Below are 20,249 nucleotides of genomic sequence, written 5' to 3'. Positions count from 1 at the left end.
TCCTTCTTATGTTGGGGGCCCCAGAGCTGGACGCAAGTACTCCAGATGGGGTCATGGCGTGGCAGGGCATGTTCATGGTCAGCCTAGTGTAAGAAAGGCAGGTATTGTTTTTGCAAGGAAGAAAAGCTGTTTCCATCAGAGGTGACATGATAAGGGAATGACTAGACAAAGAGGCTCCAGCAAAGGCTTGTAGAACATCTCTCATCACACAGACAAAAGGACAAACTGATTCATACCGGATTAGTGTCTAGAAGGGTAGTGAAACATTTAACCAGGGCTAATGGCATTGAGCAGTTTTACCAAAAATGAAAGAAATAAACTAGTCAGATAAGCCCTTTAGGTGTAGTATAAGGAGAAGTAAACAGAGGCAGGACATCCAGGAAGAATTTTAGGCGCTCCGGACAGAGTGTGAACCCTGGAGTACCTAACCAATGGGAAACAGGGGAGGGAAAATTCAGCTGGGGATTAGGAAATAAAAAGGTGTGTTTCAAGAACCAGAAGTGTGCCTACTTGCTGGGTCACCCGTTCTTGCAAGAATGTTCAAATAAAACGTGCTTCGTATCGTTCACTGTCTGAGCTGTTGTTATTGGATAAGGAGCATTTCTCACACTGGGAGGTATGAGTTTGGGAACACTTTTCCTGGAAGAGTCCGGGATGTGTGGTCAGAGTTGCGTCAGGACAGAGGGCACAAAAGGAGCAAAGGGCCTATGCTGGAGAATGTTGGGGTGTTGGGGGAATAAGGGATTGGGAAGTTTGGGAGAAAAAAATGGGATCCAGAAGTAAAGAGGGAAATTGCCCATGACAGAGAAGAGGAGTGATTTGCAGACTGGAAAGATAAATGATAAATATATTTTTTCTGACAAATTTTACAACAGGGGTGTTCAGAAAGGCAGAGAGGAGTGAATATCAATGGGATAACTGAAAAGGAGAAAGGAGCAGGAAAAGGTTGTCAGGCAACAAAGGAGAAAATGTATCATGTACGTGGACAAGGGCAGGGGTTTAGAAGGTGAAGAGAATGACAAGATCAGGGGCTTGGGGAAGCCAGAATGTTACGGAGCTTGGGAGGAAATGCATGTGAAACTGAGATGGTGGGTATGGAGGAGAAGTTTGGCTGCCTTGTCATGGACATTTGAAAATGAGCCATTGAGGAAGAGATTTTAATTTAGAAAGGATTTTAATTTAAAAGGGATTTTAATTAGGGGAAATATGCATGAGTGAAAGCACTGGAAAAGTAGGAAATAAGGGAAGTGCTGCAGGAATTATTGGACAAGAAGGGACTTAGACATCAAAAGAACAAGTCACAGCTTGAAAGAGAGCAAATCTGAGCTGAACACATGGAAGTATTGGGTTGAAAGGAGTGGGAGTATTGGTTGTATATGTAATAAAAATTACACTGTCCATAATTACACTGTTCCTACATGGGTAGTGGAGAGTTGTATTGCAGGTCTCCAAACTGAGCTCACCTTTACAACCAGTGTAGCAAAGTGTATCCTAAACACCCAGGAGCAGCGGTAAAAGCAATATTGCCTACAAACTTGATGTCATCCTAGTCCGTGGAGAACTGAATTGAGTTTTAACTTTTAGCCAATGCAATTTGAAGCACATATGGGCATGCAGATTCATTGCTTTTAATTTTTGCTGATGGGAAGGGAAGTTTGTGCTGATGAACTGAACTGCTGATGGCTGTTCATGAATGGCTGCTGTCCCTCAAGAGGAAAGTGACTGAGATATGAGATGGGATACACACTGGCATACATGAAACTGGAGCATAAATTGCTTGGTTTACAATGAAGTATTTACTTCAGAAATGAGAGGAGGAAATGCTGAACATCTAATTGATCTCTTCATCCAGCTTATCTTCTATGTGTGGAATAATCCCTTCCTCCGTTGACTTCCTGCAACTTCTTGGCATGACCTACAACACTTTGAAGTGTTTCTCTTTTTCAGTCAGAGTGTTATTCCAGTCTCTTCCAACCCCTTGTATCTCAGCTTTTCTGGGACAGCTGTAGTGAACTGTGGTGGACTTGTGTCTGGCACAGGACTTGTGTTTTATGAGTGATTTACAGTAATCAAAGTATTGTAGGCATAGACTAGCCAGGGTATAGCTTGGATAATTAAAAAAAAAAAAAAGAAAAGAAGAAGAAAAGCTAGCCTACTTTAGCGTAGGACTATACAATCCGTATGTTTCCCTTTGGTTTTGTCTCTTCATTATTCTTCCTGCCCTCTGTTGTGCAGAGTCTTCCATCTTCTTTGTGGATCATCAATCCTGTTGCTGTACCAATGTCTAAAAATAATATTAAATATTTTGTATGTATAGATATTTTTGCAAAAGTTGTTACCAGAGATCCTAGAGGATGATACTTTAGTATAGAAAATGGTGTGCCAATCTGGGCTTCCAGGTGCTGTTGTAGTATTCATGAAAATAATAATTATCTGGTTGTTCATAGGGGTTGGAAGGTCCCTGGGAGTAACCCGTGGAGCTGCTGCTCAGGACTGGCGAAAATTCTGTGCATTCTGTACATATGAAAGAAGGAGAGATCAACATTTTCAGGTTACTTCTGAGGTTCGTTGTCACTGTTTTTTTGCTGATCATTATGAAACAACCAAGATCTGTAGCTAATTGTGAAATCTTTTGTGAAGGGCCCCACACAGGGGTGCTGTTTGCTACCAGTTTGTATTATGTGTAATAAATCTCTTCTGCTCCCTTGAACTGCTATCTGTCTGAATTTGAGATAATGTACTGCAAATTATTTTCCTGGATATGTTAGTGAGTTACATCAAAATCAGTGGAAAATTCAGTCATTTTCTTAAATAAAAAAAAAATAAGAAAATACCTGCTTTATATCGTAAAAAAAGGTTGCTAGTGATCAAAATAAATCCTTCTTGCAGAAAAAAATTATACAGAACGAGAATGACAGGCTGGTAAGTGAAACAAGTTTAAGAACATTCAACTCGATAGAACATTGCAAGTTTTGCAGATATATATTTACTGTATATTTTCAGGTAAATATACCTTCATAAACTGTAGTTTGTCATAGTTATATACAAGCATATTTTTCTACTAGAAGCAAGTAATACTTCATTTGCTCTAGCTTGTTTCAAAAACTATGTACCTGCTAACATACCGTAATTTACATGGATTTGTACATCAAAAATATGATTTTAAAAATCATTGGTGCAAATAAAATGTTCACAATATGTTTTAATCACTGGGGCAGCAGCAGAATTTGATATGTTGATCACCTAGACTTAAAGGTAGTAATAACTTGTGCATACGAATCTGTTCCATAGAAAATAAAATATCATATTATTGATAGCAACTGTAAAATCCTTGAAGAAAACTCATTTATTTTGAGTGACTGCGTATTCACTTGTTTTCGAAGACAGATTGCTTGTACAATGGAATATACAATGAGTGAGATATGAATGTAAAGAGATTTGGTTTTGTAATGAGCTGGCTAACATGGTGATCGGTTAGGTTTTGTGGCATCTATACCATCATGTAAACAATTGAGTTCTCCTGCCTCACCTGTCCCCATCCCCCATCCACTGGCCTGTTGCTTATGTCTTTTTGTGAATTCCTACTCAGCTGTAACAGAAACTAAATGACTTTCCCAATAAAGAAACTCAAGGTCAGAGTTGGGAATAGCTCATACTGACAGCGTGGATCCACCTGTACTCAGCTGGCTCATGGCCACTTATTCATCTTTCTCCAAAGATACAGCCTTTGGGTTATTGTGTGACTTTTCTCAGTGCCATCATGAGCCGTGCTACCATTACGCTGCCAACATAGCCCTGTCCTGAGTGCCCAACTTCAAAAGTATGTATACTGGGGTGTGAAATAGCCATGTTGTTTCTGTGAAATCTCTTTGGCTCATGCTATGTATCCAATTTGAGCACTTATAAAAAACCCAAAACAAACAACAAAAAACCCCCGAGCAACCCAGGGTTCTTAATGTTTTGAGGGATTATGCCTGAGTGATCAGCTTCTCTCTGAGAAAAAAATCTCAGGTAGTTTTATGAGGCCATCTCCCTGGACACCATCCAAACTGTGCAAGTTCAAGGTCCAAAAAATTCAAGGTGGTCTACCTCAGGACTAGAGGATGCAACAGCTGTTCTGAGGCTATATATCATCACCTGCTTCTTCTGTCAGGAGGACCTATAAAAAATTTAAAGCAGGTGCCTTCTAGCAAGCCCTTGACAGCATATTATTCCCTCCCCTCCAAAAAAGACAGAGCTTTTTCTGAGCTCTGTGATTAGGTATCAGTAATAGCTCCCTGCTTGAAATTAGATAGGGTGACAAGGTGTTTCTTCACATTCCGACCCAGTATCTATGAATCGGACCCAACCTAAGTATGAGCTCCAGAGGACTGAAGCCCTTCGGGGACCTTCAGAAGTACAGTGACTGCTGATATTACTGTGGAGGCTACCTTTCTTCACTGGTACTAAGGAAGCACAAAGACGTGTAGGCTCTCGCATGGGAACTCTTTTGTAATTAGACACTAGTTGGTTTCTGGATCTGGCAGAGGATATAGGAGCTGTGGTGAAACATTTCTCAATTTCTCACCATTTGGATGCTTGGAGTACACACAATTGTACCTGTGTTCCCATGTTTATCTGTAGGGCCTTTAATTTCTGTCTCCTGCTTCTGCTGTTGTACTTAGGTTATACGTTTTGCTGTCTGTACAGCATCTAGCACAAAGTGGTTCTGGTTTCTGTCTAGGATTCACAGTAACTATGGTAATAAAATGATAATACTGATATTAGTGACAATGATAGCTGTATTTATACTACTAGAAAATTATATGGAAAGCTAGAAGATACACAACTTCTATCATTCAAAGTTCTGTGACAAAAAGATAGTTTTTGCTCATAGTAGCAACTTGTTGCACACACATTTGTAGATTGTGATCTCTTCCAAAAATTAAAAGGATGAGCATCTGAATTTATAATGAAAACATCCCTTCTTTTCCAAGAATCAGTTTGGTTTTGCAGCTCAGTAGTTATTGACAAAAAAAAAGAAACAATAGAGAATTACAAAAATCTAACTTGAAATGTCTTTCAGCTTTCATTCTTTATTGTACTTGATGTCACAAATATACAAGTTATCATGGAGTCTTTCACATAAGATTTTAAGCTGTAACATTAAAACACTAGATCCATCCATCCGGAGCAAACTTTTTGCCTAAAGGAATCAGGTTTTCATCTCAGGAAAGCAGAATTTTCTTATTTGTTCCGTGGCTTACATTCAGACTGTAACCACGTAAGCTACAAAAATCCTGGTATGACCTCTGAAGAAGTCTCATCATTCTAAATCCTCAGTGGACACAGATGCCTAAGGCTGAGCCCTGAAGCGGGCACCTGAGCTCCTGGGGCATGTAGAACATCCTCCTCTGCAGGTTTTCTGTTGCCTGTTGTATTCCTCACGCAGCATCTGGAATCCATGATTGTCTCTCAAAGTTGTTCAAGCTCTTTATATAGCCTACCAAGAGCTGAGTGTAGCTTAGGCAATAATCAGGATTCATTTGCAAGTAACTGAGGATTGCAACTTTTTCTGGCACCTTCTCCAGTGAGGGGCCCCAGTGTGTAGGTACTGGTTCAGTCCTAGGCTCCTTTCAGCGCAAGCCTAGGAGGTCCAAGCAAGAGGAAACCCAGACAGGAGAGTTTCCTTGGCGTTCATTCCTGGCAGACGGTATGGATGAGGACCATTCCTAATTGCATTCCCTCTGTCGAGGACAGTTCTTCCAAATTATCCCTTCAGACTTTGCATGCCTTCCTTGCTCCCTTTTTTTTCCTTTACTCCTCTTGCTGTTTTTCCCCTCTTATTTTTGAACGTACACTTTCAAAGATTCCCTGCTTCAATGGAATTTTACTATAATTATTTCAGACTACATATTTTGCTTGTCTTTTTACGCCTTTTAGAACTGACCAATATGAGTGCACTGTCAGTGGAGCGTACACAGTTCTCATTTCTACCAGTTCTGTAACAGTTTATATTGTATTATTTTCTTCTCAGTTGCTATTTTTTTTCCTCTATCTGTGGAGAAAGGGACAAACTAATTAGGTTTTAAATGCCATATTGCAGTTCTGAATAAGGAATTATTCATTAAAATAACCTCTATTATAACACATCTTGTTTCAGTAGGGCACACATTGACTCCAATTTTTTTTATTTTAAAAAAATTATTTTTTTAAATTCTATCTGCATAAATAAAATCAGTCAGTGATACATTATAGTTGGATAAGTGTTTTAGTAGTATCATGGTAAAGGTGGTTCAGGAGCATGAAAGTGTTATTCTAAAGCAATTGTACAGTGGCAATTGATTGAAAAAGTAATTGTTTCACAATCATACATGTTAAATAGTGTATTATATTTAAACCGGGTAAATACAACAACTAAGACTTACTTGTTTGCTTTTTTTTTAAATGGATTTATCTCCTGTACTTACTAGAATCTTTATTTCTGTAGTTGTACAAAGAAGATAAATCTCTGTTACAGGTATTCTAGCAGTAGTTTTAAACAAGTTTTTTAATGTCCTTCTGAAAACCGGGTTTACAACATCGTTAACAATGTTTTTTGTTTGTTTTGTTGTTTTTTTTCTCTCTAAATTGTACTCTGTCTCTTGCCAAAGTGCTATGGGCATGCATGTAGCATAACAATTTTATTTTCAGGTCTATTTTCAGGGCTTCCAGGACACTATATAGGGAAACGTGAATTCCTTGGGGTCTTTATAGTGGTAATCAGTACTTTTGAATTTTCTTTTGTGCTGTTATTCAAACTTCAGCAAAAACATCATATAGTCCCAAAGAGGAATCTTTTTTTTTTATTAACTTACTAATTCTTGTGTCATCCAGATGAATGCATGCCCACTGTATGTATTTTAAATGTACCAAGTAATGGGTAAAGGTAATGGTAATAATAAATCTAGTGCTTCAGCTATGCCACTACATTGAAATGTTATTTTACATCATTCTTTTACTGTGCAGTAGTTGTGCTGTAATTACTTCTGCTATCATGTGTTACATCTGTCATAAAATTTTAAGTTTAGTTTATATTGTTATGTGCATTTCTGTTTCACTTATTTTTTACTTTTAAGAATACAGATAACATGTGTCCCTGTAAGGAGCACAAGGAAAGTAAATAAATATAAAGAAACCAAATATTGTTCATTACAACAATCAATACAGAGGCAAATTAATACATAGTAGTACTAGCATGAATATGTCATGAATTCTACCCTATTTGTAGGCTGTTAGGAATCTGTACCACTCACTTGAGCTGTTGTACTGCATATATTCAGTTATATACATGGTTAAATATTTACAGAGCAGACCATTAGTTTATGTACAGTAATGCGTAGAGAAGTTCCTTGGTAGTCCCTAAAGATAAAACCATTTAGAATAGTTAATGAGAATTAGTATAGGATTCATGACAAGTGCATCAGGTTTTATGCCACAATCTCACACATGGAATAGTGATGTGCCATCTGTCCTGTGCCATTGTTTCTGTTCTGACTAAAACAAGAAAAATTTGGACTGTTATGAAGTCTTCATACAATTTGGAGTCTTTCAGAATTGCTTATGCCTAATCAAAGCAACTTTCACCTTCTAATCTAGAGACTACACTGATATTTAGAGGTTTATTCTTCCATGAGAGGTGAGTGATGCAGTACACTCCAAATTCTCCCTTATGTGCTCATAGAAGAATTTCTACTGTATGTTCTTACAAAGTTCAGATAGATTCCAGTGTGACAGATCACTTACAACTCATAAGAAAATATACTAGCTTAGTCTTGTTTCTGCTGTTCTGAAACACAATAAAGAGGCAGACGTATTTTCCCACTGAAAAAGAAGGAATTGTAGCAAATGGCAGCCAGAATAAAATAGCTACTTTAGAATTGCAGCTACCTCTGCAATTAAAGCCCAGTTCCAGGAAAATACAAGAATATGCAGTAACAGTAATTGGCATGAAATAGTCATGAAGAAAGCCACTATTAAATTCCACTTTAACGTATTTTCTCTGTTTAAAAAAAAAGTGTCTCAGCCTTTACTTTAATATTAAACATACATAATTTTTCTTAAACAAAAACCAGTTATGACATCCAAAAGGACAACCAAATAGGTTTTGCTTCTGTGTAGCTAGTGCAGGATATAAAATTTCTTTGCAAAATATAAATTCATTTAGAATGAATATAATAAAAAGTAAGAGTTGCTTATACAGGCATAAAGTGGGAAAACATTTCCAAATCTCCTGTAAACCCCCACTACTCCCAATTCTCCTTCAACTTTTCAACCTTCAGTGTTATGAAGGGCATAAACTTAGTTCCTGCTTAACTTTTTATTTCTAGGACCTGCATTTCCACGGTTGAGTTTGTGAGCATATTAGTTTCATTCTTTAGATCTGGTGAGCAGTGAAAGAAAGAAAGTTTAGATATCCTTCTGTGGGCAGTGTTTCTTAGGTCTCTGATTAACCTATATGTCATTTTGCATTTTTTTAGGGGAATCCTATCTTTGTTTGGGCATTCTGTATCACTTAGTTACCTAATGCAGGTTCCTGTATTTCATGCTGGTAACTAGAATCTCCATTACTTATGAGGATTAACTGAAATCCTATGCATTCTAGGGGGAATTAAGTATATGTATATCTGAAGCTGTATGCTTAAAATTGCCTTCATAGAAGCATAGAGTAGTTCAGATCAAAAAGGAGCTCTGGAGGTTGTCTTAGTCCATTCCCTGCTCAAAGCAGGTCTAATTAGGTCAGGTTGCTCCAGGCTGTGTCAAGCTGAGTCTTGAACACCTCCAAGTCTGTAGACAACCTCTCTGGGCAACCTGTTCCTAGATTGGATAATCCTCAAGATTATTTTTTTTCCCTAATATCTAATCAGAATTTCCCATGTTCCAATCTGTGTCTGTTTCCTCTCATCTTACCCCTGTGCACCTCCAAGAAGAGTTTGTCTCCATCTTTCCTGTATCTGCTGATCAATTCAACTTTATTTGCATAAACACATTATTGGATATATTCCTAAGTGATGATGGAGCCAACTGTCCATTTATTTCTGTAACATACTGGGAGAAGAAGAGACACCACTTTTCCTGTGTCTTTAGTAGAAGCACTAGGAGTGCTCTGTACAGACCGAGTTGGGTCCTTTGGGCTGCTTGATCCATTTCACTTAAGCTCAGGTGGGATCTTGTCACTGAGCTGTGGAAGCTGAGTTGTTCTGAGTACATGTAGGTGCAGAACTGTTGGAGACTAGAGAGCTTTACATCAAATCAGGTACCCCGTAAGATTAGGTGCGTCAGAGAGAAGATTTTTCAGGTGCAGTTTTGTCTCAGGCAACTAATACCCATGCAAATGTTGTTTTAAGAGTCATGTCAGTTGGCTACCTGCAGGGGCCAGTGCTCTTTGATGTGCCCTAAGGGTATCTTATGGAACCTTATGAAATTCAACAAGGGCAAGTGTAGGGTGCTGCACCTGGGGAGGAATAACCCCATGCACCAGTACAGGTTGGGGGCTGACCTGCTGGAGAGCAGCTCTGTGTAAAGAGACCTGGGAGTCTTGGTGGACAACAGGATGACCATGAGTCAGCAATGTGCCCTGGTGGCCAAGAAGGCCAAGGGCATCCTGGGGTGCATCAAGAAAAGTGTGGCCAGCAGGTGGAGGGAGGTCATCCTCCCCCTCTACTCTGCCTTGGTGAGGCCGCACCTGGAGTACTGTGTCCACTTCTGGGCTCCCCGGTTCAAGAAGGACAGGGAACTGCTGGAGAGGGTGCAACAGAGAGCTACCAAGATGATTAGGGGACTGGAACACCTCTCTTATGAAGAAAGACTGAGGGATTTGGGTCTCTTCAGTCTGGAAAAAAGACGGCTGAGGGCAGACCTTATCAACACTGATGAATACTTAAAGGGTGGGTGTCAGGAGGATGGGGCCAGGCTCTTTTCAGTGGTGCCCAGCAACAGGACAAGAGGTAACGGGCACAAACTTGAGCATAGGAAGTTCCACCTAAACATGAGGAGGAACTTCTTTACCCTGAGGGTGGCAGAGCACTGGCACAGGCTGCCCAGAGAGGTGGTGGAGTCTCCAACTCTGGAGACATTCAAAACCCGCCTGGATGCGTTGCTGTGCAACCTGCTCTGGGTGACCCTGCTCTGGCAGGGGGGTTGGACTAGATGATCTCCAGAGGTCCCTTCCAACCCTATGATTCTATGTTTCTATGATTCTATGGTCTTACCTGGCATTCAGCTGCCATTTCAGCAGTATGCAGCTTCCCTCTATGTCCTTTGTCATTTTGCCAGCCCCATATGAATTTCTTGGACAACCTAAGACATCTCAAATGACATTAGACATTTGTATGTGGGCATCTGCTTATGCCCATTATTTGTTTTTTGCTCCAGTTCTAAGGGTGGGATTCAGTTTGAAATTTGAGTCCAGCGGAGGGCCACAAAGATAAGCAGAGGGCTGAAGAACCTCTGCTATAAGGACAGGCTGAGCGAGTTGGGGTTGTTCAGCCTGGAGAAGAGAAGGCTCCGGGGGGACCTTGTAGCAGCCTTCCAGTACCTGAAGGGTGCTTATAAGAAAGCTGGAGAGGGACTTTATACAGGGGCATGTAGTGATAGGATGAGGAGTAATGGCTTCAAACTGGAAGACGGGAGATTTAGATCAGATATTAGGACGAAATTTTTCGCTGTGAGGGTGGTGGGACACTGGAACAGGTTGCCCAGAGAAGCTGTGGATGCCCCATCCCTGCAAGCGTTCAAGGCCAGGCTGGATGAGGCTTTGAGCAGCCTGGTCAGGTTCGTGGCAGGGATGTTGGAACCAGATGATCTTTAAGGTCCCTTCCAACCCAACCCATTCTATGATTCTATGACTCTATGCTTAAGAAACCTTTGTGCAAGTGCCCATATATATCTAACTAAACTAAAGGTTTAAGCTTCCATTATCATCAGTGGGGATCTGGGACTTGATTCCTTTGCTTACACAATTAATTGAGCGTGGTCTGCTCTAGCATATCCAAGGCAGCCATGGGATCTAACAGATGTGAGATAGGATTTGTGGGAGATGACTGTCTTTCTGGGGTGGCAGCTGGAGGCCAGGATCTCAAACTGCAGTAAATGTTTCCTGGACAGCTGAAAACTTGTTAAATGCTTGTTTCTTTCTTCACTTCAGGATATATCATGGAAACTTTTTCCCCTTTCTGCTGCTTCTACTTCACTGTGCAGTAGTATGTCACCCTGCTGTCACCATTCAGTTATCACTTAATTGAAAATTGGCTTGATTATGAATTGCCTGCTTTATTAAAATCAATTTAAACATAAATTGCAGTTCAATAACATACTTTGATGTCATTCAATGTTATTAGCAAAATTGCTGTGCTTTTTCCGTACTTCACTGATGCTTATTTCAAACCAATGAAAAAGTATTTTGTTATATATTTTATAAAAATGTAATGAAAGGTACAACTCCTTTCTTAGACCCAGTTTTTGCAGTACATGCAATGTGCTTTGCAGCCCTTTTCTCCTGTTTTGTTAGGTGCCATTACTTCTTGTTTTCCTATCTTCCTTTTAGTCATCTTTCTTTGAAGTTACAAATACATAGTATAATGCATCTACTTAAATATATAGCCATACATTTCTCTTTCACAGTGTACACAACAATAAATCATCCCATTAAGTAATTTGAGGGGTACCTAATGAGCATCTTTGGGATATAAACTTTATTGTATATATGAGCTGAAGTCTTCATAACTATCCTTGAAAGTCTTTTTTGACTAGTGGGATTAATTATATATCTCACAGATGCCTGTCATGCACTCTGTTTACACTATAGGGAAATGAAATAGGATAGTTAATTTTCTTTTATTCTGTTAAAATGCCAAGGTTTAATTAAACTGCTTCAGCTTAAGTATTGCACAGCTACTTTCAGCTGTCATGAAGCACACTAGAAATTGATTTGTCATTGCCTACGTGCCCAAGAAGGCATTCAGTAGGCATTGTAATTTCACTCAAAATTGGTTTTATTAATCATATCTGCTTTCCGATTTCTAAAATTTGTATGAGAAACAGTGTATTAAAATAAATTTCATCCTTATGCTCAGGCAGAAGAAACAATGCAGGTGCCAAATATCTGAAATTTACATTCCGTTTTGAACTAACAGCAAGGTTTTGCTTTTATGTAAAATTTTTATGATTTTGAAATTTCATGCATTTTTGAAGATTTTAGATAGTTATTTCAGTAATACAATAACAATTAGGCCGTGTCATGAATTAGCAGTACAATTGCAAAGCAATAAAGCCATCATTTTTATGATTATGAGAAAGAAAAACGTAGCAACAGACAATGAAAACTAACCATCTGCTTGCAGCAATACGTATTTATATGTAATGTATAATAGCCATGACATAGAGGATTTTCAAAAATATTGGCATTAATGATATTAAGGTTGCTGACTTCAAGCACTCCATACGCAGCCTTCCGTGATCTGAGGAAAACAGGAACCATTCTGAACAAGAGAATGCAGCAACTACTGAATCTGCGTCTCCATTAAAAAAAAGCGCAAAGCCAAAACCTAGATATATAAGGAGGTCCTCAGTGGTCTCTTTAAACACTCAGGGAAAACCGGTGTTACCAAAATCCTTTTTCCTCTACCACCCGTGTCGCATGGACGATCTGAGTTTGTAGCGAAAGCCGCAGCTGAAGTCTGTGCAGCGCCTGCTGTCAGAACGGCTGAGGGTTTGGCAGTATCGAGTATCAGCTTCCGCACTAATGAAAATGTAATGATTTCACATGAAATGTAATAATTTGCATAGGGACCATTAAATAATAGGAATAATAATGAAACTAGTACTAGCTAAGTACTACCCCTGCTAGCCTGCATGGGGCTCCCTCCCCAGGTTGGGATCCTGTGTGAGGCCCATTATTGGGATTTCATTTTTGATCCGACCTTCCTGTTTTCCATTCTCTAAGGGTAGCTAAAAAATTGTTTCGTTCTGTGTCTGTGATTAGCATGATGTCATTTTGAAAGTTCTGTTTCTCAGATGCCAGGAAAGCATAAAAATTCTGAAATTTTTAGTCAAGGTACTGATGGCTCTTGATCCTAACCTGTAATTTAACTATGGATAAAGTGTTTTCCTGAGTGGGAGAGTGAGGTTCAAATACCTGATTCAGATCAGATAGAAGCTGATCTGAAGCTGTTTCCCAGCCAGTTCCCTTCAGCCCAGGCAGAGACATCTAATTCTTTTTGAAAGGCCGAGCTCGGAGTCGCTTCCCTACTCGTAGTTTTTGCTGCCTAAGTTGGTTTACCTCTTGCTTGTCATGCAAGCAGACCCTTCTTCACCACCCCCTCCTTCCCCAAGTATTAAGCAACTAAGGGTGTGGTTTACAACTAGCAACAAGTTATTAATCGAGCGTTGAGCTTTTATGCACCTCTCATCGGGGTGTGCACATGAGATGAGCGTGCATACCTCTGAGAGTGATATGAACAACTGCAAATATACTAAAAAATTACATTGTGACAGTCTTATCAAAACATGGTGGCAGAACAAATGAATTTTAGCAAACTGAGTGGAGGGTTCTAGGATATATTTGATTATATTAACTATTAAAGGAAAGTAAACCGAATCTTTAGGGACTAGAGTAATAGATACTTTTATAGTATTTTAATATGGTAAAGGGAAGTAATCTAATATATTCCATGTGTGGCCTCCACCAAATTTTTTTTTATAGACACTGAGATATTAAAACAATCACAGTTGCATAGGAATTGTTGTACGATATTTTTATTTGGAGAACTAAATGGAATAAGTGGTTCTAAATATCCGATATAATTTTGGGAGAAGGAGTAGGAGGTAGATCATCATGTGGTGTAGACTGGCATGGATCCTTTCCTCTTATTGGAAGTGATGCTGATGGGGATCTGGGCTATAGACTTTAGACATAGAGAGTTAAATCAGAAAGAAAAACTTTCCTTTCATGCACGCCCATCAAACACTTCAGTGGTATTTAATTTAAAATAAAAACCTTCAGCTCACATAACACACCTTAAGATCTCCATGTAAAAGTCTCGTCATAGTTGCGTGGTTTCTGGAACAGAAGAGATCCTTGCATTTTAATTTGCCAAGGTTTGTCTACCACACTTGGTTTATTTTAAAAGCACACACTGTGAAGCTGAAAATACTTTCCTGGGAGATTACCTTCACTGTTTCCCCTTGCTTCAGCTGTCGTCTGCCTCAGATACAGTAAGTGACATTATTTCATACTCGTTCATGCGGGGTGCCCGTAATAGGCTCACAGGAAAAGTGATCATTAGTTGATTGACTGTAACTTGGTTGCCTGTGAATGACTCTCACAGGTTTATTTCTTCATTTCAGCAAGGCGTGGAAGCTGCCACACCTCAGTCTGCAGATTTTTGAATATAACTTTTATTGGCATAGGGAAATGCTCATGCAATAATAAAGTGGCCAGCGCAAAGTGTTCAGCTGATGCTATCTTCAATAACACATGGGTATTCATAGATCAACCCATACTGAAAATAAATAGAGAACAGAGCACAGGAGATAGAGCTATAAATAGTTCCAAAGTTGTAAGCAAGTAGTGTTTGATATTTCTTTAGGAGCTAAATGCCGTTGAAGAGAAAAAAATTAATTTAACTGGGGTATGGATAAGGAGCAGGGGGGAAGGATGATAATGATGAGGGGGGAAAGAGTGCAAGTGCACTGAGGTAAATAAATAGAAATTACTTATCCAAATACAAGATAGGGTTTTTTTGGTGGACAAGTAAAAAGCTTCAAAAGAAATATTTAAAATTAAAATATCACCCCCTAATAAAATGCAAGTGATTTAATTAGTATTTACTTCCTGTATTTTAATAAGCAGTTCTTAAAATAATATGATAAAGTAAAATAGTCAATGCATTATATCTACATTGTTTTAACTATTGGAAACATTAGTCATGTTTTGTTTATATGCCTGGGGTTTTTTTATAAATTGAACAAATTGCACAAAAGCACTTGATTTATCTATTGTTGCTTTATATTATGTGCAGAAATCCTCCTGACATTAAAAAAACCTAACATTTTTCCTGCAATTAAGTTTGGAAAGTTTCCTAATAATAGTCTGTAACATCTGTACTCACAGTATCATTCCCATACCGAGTGTTTCAAGAATGTGTGTAGTTTTGGATGACTGTCCTAGATGTTCTGAAAGACTGAAAAAGGTCCCTTTATTTTGCTTTATGATCAATGATCAATTAGGAATGTAATCACATAGAACACATAAACTTTCTTGTAAGAAGGGTCTGTCCAGGATGCTTGGTTTGGTGAAGAAGTAAAACATACAAGTGGTAACTTAAGGTGCTCACAAGATAAAAACATTTATAAAATACGAAAAATAAACTAGCTAAATCTATCAACAGTTTTGGGGAGGCTGTTTTCTGAAGAGATATTAGACAACTTGTTAGCAGGACTCAGTAATATTTTACAACTTTCTTTTCAAAATTCTGTGGGGAATTTCTAATCTTTGGAAGAGGAAGACAGGCCTCAGAAATGCTTCTTTTCAAGACATGTTTAACAAAAACTTATTAAAACCGTTAAACGAGAATGAATGATTCCAGAACAAGCGGGTAGAGGAACACCCTTTGTTCTTAGTGTTGTGACAAGCAAAGACGCCTTGCTTTCTGCGTCTCCTTTCACCGGTAGCGTCCCTGTGTCACACACACACAACTCTTCCTAACCAGCCTGCCTGCTTGTCCGCGCACCCACGTGTTCATGATGTTTCTCTGCGTTAACAGGATTTGTGAGTGTATTTGTAAAGAAGAGCAAATAGGTTTAGTCGCACATAACAGATATTAGGAACTATGTATTCCCCCCCTCACTCCTTTATGACTCAGTCCTGTAAGTTTCTTTGTGCATGTTTTGGTTTATCTTTAAATTTCAATATACATTTAGTATTTCTTTCTGCTTTGCATAGATCTTTTCACAAGTTAAAAGGGTGTTTTTATCAGGTTGCTGATAGGGTAATGGGAATTGAAATTAATTTGAGTTGAGCAAAAAGATAACGCTTGTGTTTCCTTTATGACTCAGAATGAAGTAGCAATAAAAGAGGCAAAAGCAGCACACAAACTCGTCTGTAGATGTGCCTAATGTAGTCAGTCCTTTCAGAGTAGCAAACAGCTGTCATTTAGAAATGTAATTTGTAACAGTTTTTTACTGTGTTGTTAGCTTGAAATTTTGCTATGACTCAGCACGATAAGTGCTTGTGTAATTAAACCAAATACTGCATTTTACTTAAACTGGCAGAATTAGCTACTCCTTTGTGCAATTAATATCTCTCTCCATTGACTATAGAGAGGGCCTGGGCTATGTAGAGGTCTTGAATAAGGCTGGATGAGTAAATGGGGATAAAATGAGGAAACTTGACTCCTAAGCAGTGTATAATTTTTTTTATATAAATTGTTTCTACTGACAATATTTGAAAAATAAAGGCCTCTTCACGCTGCATGAAGTTTCCACACATGTTTGCGTTTGGCTCCATAACATGTCTGTGACATAACTCCAGTGTGTTTACTTGCAGGCGTGCTCCCAGTGATGCACTGATGTTACAAGGACTACTTAGGTATCACAAAAAAGTAAACCAAATTAAACTATTTTGTGCTGTTCTATCATGCCCATTCCCACCAAGACAAAGTCTGGGGGGAGCAGGATTACTGGCATCGTAATGGTAGCGGTACAAACAGTACTGCAGCATTACCAGCTCTAGGGATGCATTGCAACCCCACTAGTTTTACCTTCCCATGATTGAATAGGAGAGCTCTTGCACAAATAAAATCGTTCCACATATGCTTTGTTGGGTAATTTGGGCATTCTGAGTAATGGTTGAAGAGAACGGGGAGAGTACTCTGAGCTCGATATGGCTATCCTGAAGGAGGTATATCATGAGGATTATCCTGACAGATGCTCCATCTCATTAATTGTAACAATCTAATTAAATGCATGCAGTAAAAACAGACTCACAGTCAAATGGTCACACAGTAACTCTCTCTCGTCTGTACAGTCTCTGTTCAGAGTGGGATCCAACTTAATTATGAGAGTTGCGGAGGGGTGATGCGCAGCGCAGTGCAGTTGCATCCCGTTTTCCCAGACCATGTTGTCTTTCTCTTAGTGTTAGTTTCGGTCGAAAAATACCATTGATGTGTCTCGCCAAATGTCGTCACAGAAGCATGCTGCCACCTGGCTGTTGTTATGAGACCAGATGAGTTTTAAGTTGAACTTTTAATTTATTGTGAAAAGTAGTATCTGACTGATTTCTGAACTTCATGGCCTCAGAGATCCCTTTTTATGCACAGCTCTTCTATCGCGAGTTTCCTAATGGAACATAGAACACTTTTGTATCACAGTGCCCTCAGAAATGTAATGATGCTGATCAGTGCTGACATCTTAATTCCATTTCCATTTTTCTCTGATTAATGCATGTGTAATAATTATCTTATGGCAAAGCTCTCTACATAACAGACTTTATTTGCTTCCCCGGACCTAATGAAAATCATGTGCATGGTACGTTTTGCTGATATCTTGTCCTTTATCATTTGGAATTTATACAGGTAATGGTGCATAATATAGCAGAACAGACTGACATACGGATCACAAAAGAATAATGGCCTATCCCCTGGAGAAAGTAGAGGTCATCCAGTCTTCCCATTTATAATTCAAATAATTGAGAAAATAGATTCGCCTCTATTGAGGATTTAGTATGTAGTGAATGAAAAATATAAAATGAGATTAGCCGGTCATACAAATTGAACACAACATATTTGCTTGATGAAGAGTAACACGTCTTCATGCTTTTCTTGCACTCTTCAGCCTCTGGACTACAAAATTCCTTGTTTTAATCTTGGTTTGCACTGTGGAGGGGCCAGTTAGAAGAACAAATTCAGAATTGATACGGTCTTTTTGACAGTTTTCATTAAATGTAAGTGGGAGTTATAGAACCTCGTATTACTTGGAGAAGGGGATATCAACTAATTCTGATGCACAGATCTGTCCTAGTTTTTAAAATTGTTCTGGATTTATAGGGGATAACTGGCTACAGATTGTATAGGTCACAGATTGCAGCCATAAGACGGGGAGCTTGCTATTTGGCAGAGGTGCATGTAGTCTCTGCCTCCCGAATGACAGACACAATGATTAGGTTAAAGGAACAGGATGAGTCTTGTAGGGAAGGAGGCAATGTAAGTTATGCAAAGAGCAACTGATTAATGTAAACACATTGCAAGTAAATGATTGATTAATAGGCACGACTAGTATATGAATAAAGTCATATTTTTCAGCTGCAAACACTATGGTCTCACATTTTAAAACTGTATAATTACAGTGATTATGCATGCAAATCAGATAATGACACATACAAGTAGCCACTTAGATGCACAACTGGCCATTTGCATATAAATTTGCATGCAATCATGTTATAGGCTCATTAAGTACAGAACTTTGATTAATTTTGTGGGCACTGTCATTCTCTGAATGAGGTAGATCCTCAGAGAAAAGTAATGTATGACCGTACGGTTAAATAAGGCGCCTAAGCACCTGAAAATTAATTTAAAGTTACACAGGCAAACTTTAATTCTAACATTTTCTAATCTCTGCATGGTCACTTTTGCAGCCTTAATGTTTTTGGTTTTTTTAACATTACTTTTAAATTGTGTATTTTTATGAGCCATATGTATATGAGCCATACATAAAAGCATTAATTTGTACGTCTAAAGAGATTTTTAAGGTGAGATCACTGTCTTTGTGATTTTGAAATCTAATGTTCTTCAGGCTACTGTGACCATGCTGGATAAATGTTAACTCATTTTGAAAAATGGTGGCCTTTTCAAAAGCACATAAGTAACTTTGAAGCCTTTCCCATTTTCACAAGGTGACTTAGTCATTTAGAATCTAAGTCCTAGAGACTGCCACTGGAGTTAAGACTCTTGAATCACTTTAATGTCTCTGGATATCCTATCCAAATATCTTTGTTCCTAAATGTCTAAGGAGCATATTTTAATAGTTGTATAGTTACCTAAAATATTTATGGGTGATCAATGAGAATTTAATGTTATTTTGTTATTTGACATGTAAATTGCTTATGGCTATCTCTGTCTCTATCTAAATGCCTTTGCAAGTCTGGCCTTAAGTAACTTTTGAAAAAATTGTGGCTTAAAATTGCAATTAACTTAGATACTTTGCAATGTTGACCCAATATATTAATTCTCCAGATTTTAACATTTTTCATCAATCATCCATCAAAAAAAACCCCACAACCAAATTAGTTCGAAATCTTGATCTTTAATCTTCACGGTAACCTTTGTAGCACAAAGACCTTTGGGGGAAAATCTGGAGAATTGAGGTCTGAGTTTCTAATTGATTTTTCTTTAATCCAAAAATATTCCCCATTGTCTGTGATTGTAAAATGTTATTGTAAAATATAAAGTGTTATTGAAGAAGAGCACTTACTAGGTTTTCAAAGATACCGCAAGTCCTGCAAACAACAATCTGTTGGTTAATCAAGTACCACTTTCACTTTTTAAGTACTTTTATGATAGATTTTATTTTCTCTCATGCTTGTGATAAATTTTTTGAGTCTGCAGTTAAAGTGGAAATCTGTGAGACTTCTATGGGTGCCTGGAACTATTAGTTTTAGTGTCATGTCAGTTTGGATATTCTTGACTCAATTAACAATTAGAAGGGGCTATTGGATCAATAGTCTTTCAGGGTTCACAGCTGTGATGTATAATGTCTGAAACTCAGTGAACCCTAAACCCTCTTTGCCAGCTGTTGCTCTTGAATAGCCTTCAAAAAGAACATCACATTTTAAATCTGAAAAGACAGCTTTGTTACCTTTTAATGATAGAATAAGACTGAGAAGAATAGCACAAATTGTTTGCGTGAACTTTGTCTGTAATTTTATTTCTGATGAACTTCACTCCTTTGCACAAAGAAGAAAAGCCCCATTTGTTTTAGTCCATGAAATATTCAGTTAGACTGTATAGTTTGGCTTTCTTTCAAACTTGTGATTGCTTTTGAAAGGAGGCCCAGTGTTTGTAAATATCACTGAGTCACAGAACAGCTGAGGTTGGAGGGGACCTCTAGAGATCATCTAGTCCATCAGGGATCAGCTAGAGTAGGTTGCTCAGGGCCATCTCCAGCCAGGTGTTGAGTGTCTCCAAGGATGGAGACTCCACAATCGTTCTGAACAACGTATGCCAGTACTTGATCAC

The sequence above is a fragment of the Chroicocephalus ridibundus genome, chromosome 1 (assembly GCF_963924245.1).
Source record: "Chroicocephalus ridibundus chromosome 1, bChrRid1.1, whole genome shotgun sequence".
NCBI classification, from domain to species: domain Eukaryota; kingdom Metazoa; phylum Chordata; class Aves; order Charadriiformes; family Laridae; genus Chroicocephalus; species Chroicocephalus ridibundus.
Note: the sequence above shows the minus strand (reverse complement) of the source record.